We start from the raw sequence: 6,000 nt of genomic DNA on the forward strand, positions 1-6,000 counted from the left end.
TTTTTAGATGGTCATTTTTGTAGGAAAATCTAAATTTTAAGATTTAGAAATCTGTTAATTTGCTATTTACAAGTTAAATTTAAAAGCTAACACATTTCTAGGTAACATCAACATTTACACTTTATTAATGCCACTTTAACACATTTAAAAATGTTCAAATACCTAGGAATAAATCCAAGAAAATTTGTTTAGAACTTCATACAGAAGACATAATATAAAAAATATAGAAAACATAGATAATAAAAATTATTTTGAGAAAACAAGATCTAAATAATGGAGATGCAGACTAGGTCTGTGCCTCAACAGTGTAAACATGGTAATTGATTTACAGCACCAAAGCGATCCTAATAAAAATCCCAACAGTTTTTTGGTTTGTTTTGTGAAACATGAACAATGGTTCTACAATGACTATAACAATGCAAATGGCCAGGAATATCCAAGACATTTGAAGAAGAACCAAATAAGAAGATGTACTTTATTAAGACTTGTTCTAAAGCTACCTAAATGCGTGGTTTTGGTGCTTAGATGGTCAGAAAGAAGAATGGTATATGATATGAATGGTATATGATATGAATGGTTTATGACATGAATGGTATATGACATGAATGGTATATGATATGAATGGTATACGACATGAATGTATACGATATGAATGGTATATGATATAAATGTATACGACATGAATGGTATATGATATGAATGTATATGATATGAATGGTATATGATATAAATAGTATATGAGTCCTAATTTATGGCTGGTAGTGCCAGTAACCCAATTTTCCTAACTGGCCTGTTCATTTTTATCACCCCAGTGCGCTTACAATGTCTCCTTTACGGATGAAAGTCAATGTGGATAATAAATTACCTGGTCATCATTTTATGACAAATGTGGTACTTCAGAGTAGGGGCAAAAGGAGTTTTTCAGTAAGCTCTTGGATAGTTGATACCTATGCAAAAAAAAATTGCCAGATGGACTGTACACTTAACTGTGCACACCAAATATTTCCAAAGCAATAGAAAGTAGTATAGAAATCTTCACCAACCCGAGGAGCAGTTTCATAACAGGACACCTGCACACGCTGTTTCACACCCATCTTTTGTTAGATTGACTCCTAGACACGTGGGTGCGTTTTGAAGCTCATTTTGACAAAATGCAATTTGAGAACTCAGGAACTACATCTTTAAGAGAATGCAAGAAGCCTGGGAATGGTTTATGTGGGACCACTCCCCAAAGAAGGCACTACCCAGAGTGGTCTGGGAGAATTTCTTCAGCGAGAAGATTCCAGTTCTAGAGCGTTTCCCACCTTGTTAACGACAAAGCTACAAAGTAAACAAAAGCATCCACAGTGGGCAGGAAGTTTTGGAAAGTCGCCATTTTAGAGCACCGGCTTCAGACATCAGAGTTTTCATATACACAAACTCGCCTTAGCAGACGCAAAGGAAATCATAGAAAACTAAAGGCCCCCGATGTACACTGGTGCAGAAAGGAGCTGGAGGCACAGGGAATCCAGGGTGGATGATCCCTTCAGGACCAGGAGTGTGAGGGGCGATGCTGGGAGAGTGGAGGGTGAGTGGGTTGGAAAGGGGGAACCGATTACAAGGATCCACATGTGACCTCCCCCCTGGGGGACGGACAACAGAAAAGGGGGTGAAGGGAGACGTCGGACAGGGCAAGATATGACAAAATAATAATTTATAAATTATCAAGGGCTCATGGGGGAGGGGTGAGCGGGGAGGGAGGGGAAAAAAAGAGGACCTGATGCCAGGGGCTTAAGTGGAGAGCAGATGCTTTGAAAATGATGAGGGCAAAAGAATGTACAGATGTGCTTTATACAATTGATGTAGGTATGGATTGTGATAAGCGTTGTATGAATCCCTAATAAAATGTTTTAAAAAGAAAACTAAAGGCCCCAAACAAAGTCATCCGAGGAAGGGACAAAGGGGAATATAGTCCATGGGTACAAAACCAAGGGAAGGATGGCATCGAGAAGGCCTGGTGTAGCATAGGATTTCTACATTGGTCTGTTGCTGTAGCCACATCACTGCCACGCTGGTGCCATCCTCAATGTTTCCTTACTCAGGGAAAGACCTACGACTGTGAGCTCAGCTTTTCACCTGCCCTAACTGCTCTGGGAGCCAAAGACAGAGAGAGAAACTCATCGACCCTAATGAGAGCAGCACTGGCTCGTTCTTGGGTGCAGCGTGTCTGTCCTTCAAGTGGTTGGTATTGTTCTCATGCCATACATGAGAAAAAACAACCTGCTCAGACCCAGCGCAGAGATGGCGTTTGAGCTTTCTCTTTGCGTAATTCAGAAAGTTTCTTTATTCATCCTGAGCCGGCTCCCTGAGTTTCACCACAGAATCTCGTTCTAAGAGATTCTTGGGCTCTACTATTAGTATCGTGGCGTTATTCTCAGCAGGGAAGCCTAGCTCATTAAAATTAAAGTATCAGTCATTGGACTACCTTAAATAAACACACTCTTGAAAAGCCAAAAAATAACTTAGAATTGCTTGGAAATAGAAACCTTCAGTAGAACTGCTAAGTTAACATTTTTCAGGCCACAAATTCTTCTCCAATGTCCCTGCCAAGAACTGCCACGGATGACTGAAGACAAGAAATATACTGGAGGGCAAAATTCTTCCTCTGTTAAAGCTGCTCAGGATCCATTATGTGTCATTGTTGGAGAGGTTGATGATTCATAAATATATTCAGACTATAAAGTATAAAACCTTCAACTAAATGTTTAGGGCTCATATTATTTTCTATATTTAAAATGGCAGAATTGAAAAGTTAAAAAAAAAACCAACAACCCTAAACTTTCTGATCTGGAAATCGGCTCAATAGCTGCTGCCACTTCCGTCTACTTTCAGGTGTAGATGGATCAAGTGCGGGGAGTGTGGGCGTGAATTCTCAAAGGCTAGTTTGTAGTGTGACAGCTTATAGGTCTTGTGGAACATACGTACTTTTCTAATACACGGGAGAGAGAATGGAAAAAGAAGCCGGTCAACAAGTCAAAGAGCAAACACAAATGGATGCTGTGGACCAACATCTGGAGCTGTGCTAACATCCGGTGTAACATCAGGTGTAACATCAGGTGTAAACATCAGGTGCTAACATCAGGTGTAAACACGGCTCATTCTGTGCACGACATGTTTTGTCTCTGCAGAAAAATAAGTAAATTAAAATGGTAAGTGTTTTTATCATGGCACAATAATTTTTAAAGCTAACTTTAATTTCAGGGGGGTGTTTTCAGTGGGAATTTACATACACAACAAATTCGCTTCCCACTTAACAGTTTTTACCCAATGTGTTCAGTAACAGTGGTAACATATTTCACAGTCTTTCCGTTCGGGTTGCCCCCTTTCCGGTCTTCCTGTGGGCCTTCCCCTTTGTCGTTACATCTTTGCTTTGAAGTAAATATTGGCAGGTCTCCTATACTTTTTAACTAGTTTTATTGGCACATAATCCACGTAATGTCCAATTTAATGGTTCAATCACATCAAGAAGAATTGTACTTTCTCCCCACTGGCCCAGGATTCAATCGTCTTTAAAGTGAGTTGTGTAATCACATTTAGTTCTAGGCCTCCCTCCCACTTCCGCTTTCCCCAAATCTCCTCAAACTTCCCATCTCCTCCCCGTGACCCCGCCCCCTACATCCCCTACTAGCCCTTGCACCAGCTGTTATCTCTTTCTATCTACCCCTTCTGTGCTTCACAAACTGGTGAATCCAACAGAAACAGTTGAGACAAAAATGAAATAAGATGGTACGGATACAACAATAGTAATAGAAAGATGAAAATACAAACAAGGCGTAAGAAAGAAAAGATCACCTTCAATATTTAAAGAGCCAGGGAAGAAATTTTTGTCCTAGAACAAGCGGGAGATCCTTGCACTGACAACAAACTCATGTTGGGCCAGAGGGGGGTCAGCTGAGCAAGTATCACGCTTCATCCAGCATAATCAGGATACAATGATCTATGTTTGAGACCCTTGGCCTGTCACTAGAGGGAATCTGCCAGTGGCTTAATCTGACCAGACGCTGCAGATGGGCTTTGGGCTCCCACTGTTCTCCAAAGCCTTCTACAAATGTTCACAATTTTAGCTCTGATACTTTTACCTTCATCAAACGTAAATTCAGTTGGATTCCACAACCTGGTGTGCTTCCTCCGTGTGGACTTAGTTGAGTCCTCGATTAGATGGCCGCTTGTTTGAATACAAGCCTTTAAGACCCCAGACACTATTCCGATTGATAGGCGGACCCCATTGGCTCTCTTCCCCACACTTTGCTGTAGCGCCCTGCTCTTCAGTGATCAGTTCAAGCAGGGCCATGTTATCAGAAGTAACTGTTCTTGGGTTGGGGCTGGAGTTAATAGATGATTTGTTAAAACCTTTTATTGTGAATTAGGTGGAGGTTTACATGTCAGAGCATCATTTCTGTATTCAACAATGCAAGCAACTTATCAAACCTCCCAATAGCTTGCTCTGTACCCGCCTTTTTGCTCTTTTCTCTCCTGTAGAATATCATCTTCATTCTCATTAACACTATACACCCTCTGGTCTATTGCTTCCCGTCCCCCCTTTCCCTTCTACCACTGACAACCATCGGTCTCATTCTTTTGCTATGAAAAAGCTTTATCTTGATTTTTTTCTTTTATAGCAGTGGTTTCATGCAATAACTGTGGCTTCATCCTTTTGTGATTGACTAACTTCAGTCAACCCAAAGTCCTCCGAATCTATCCGTGCCACGAGGTATTCCACAGTTTCATTGCGATTCTTTAGTGATGCGTCGTAGTCCATTGTGGATATGCACTAAAGTTTATTTATGCATGCTTCCACTTCAGTTAAAGTTGTTTTCATCTTCTTGCTACTGTGAGCAGTGCTGCACATATCTGTTGTGTTGTGGCCCTCACTTCTCTAGGATTTATACCTAGTAAAAGGATTCAAGTCACACGGTATTTCTATTCCCAATTGTCTAAGGAAGAGCCATAAGACTTTCCATAGTGATTATATAGCTTTGCAGTCCCACTAGCAGGGTCTGGGGATGCCAGCCTCTCCAGCACTTCTTATTGCCTGAGTTTTTGAAATTCACTAGGAATGCTGGTGTGATGTGGTTTTCACACAGATGATTTTGAAAGGAGTATAGTACTCCCAAATGATATTACTCATTACACAATAGTTTCAAAGGTCTCTTTTAAAAGAATGAATATGCATGGTGTCCTACTGCAAAGTTTGATGTAGAAAATTAAAATATTTAGGATACCAGGTAACATTTCTTTCCCCCATTTGCAGGTAAATGTAGCTATTTTCTATCAAGGCAAAATAGATATTTCTACTCTACAACTGAATAAACATTGCATATTTATATTAAAATGTAAAGATTTATGTGCTTTTTAAGCTCATTAACTTCTTGCCATACTTTGTCATGTGACCACGCCCTACATTATTTGCTATAGTTGTAGAACTGACTTTAAGCATATCAATATTTTCCCATGTTTATGGGCTTTTTAGTTAAGCTATCCAGAAATATTGTTAATTTAGAATAAGTGAAGTCCTCCACATCAAAGATAAGTTCCTACTAAACCACAAAAATCAGCATAAGACTGAACAAATAAATTCTCTCTGTTCTGCTTTTAAATTCATTCCCTTGCTCTATCAATGCTTGTCATTATGTGGTATGTGCTAAGCTCTGCTATAAGCCACAAGGAGAGCACACTGAACCAAACAAGATCTTGGCTTCTAAGCTTCTAAGAAGCTTGTGTCTGGTTCACAGAACAGTCCCAATAACCAATTTGTTTGACTGACCCCATTGGTTAGCAATGGGACCAAGTTGAGAATTGATGCCTTAAGATCAGTAAGGGGTTGTCTTCTAGGCATTCTGGGAAGCCAAGCCTTCTACATTATTTCGTAAACTGGTATTCTGGGTGGTTAGCTTTACCAGTTTAGGAAGAGCTTCAAAAAGTTCATGGAAGAATGGAATTAAAGGTAATGGAATTTTGGAA

Source organism: Tenrec ecaudatus, chromosome 1 (genome assembly GCF_050624435.1).
Source record: "Tenrec ecaudatus isolate mTenEca1 chromosome 1, mTenEca1.hap1, whole genome shotgun sequence".
Lineage (NCBI taxonomy): Eukaryota > Metazoa > Chordata > Mammalia > Afrosoricida > Tenrecidae > Tenrec > Tenrec ecaudatus.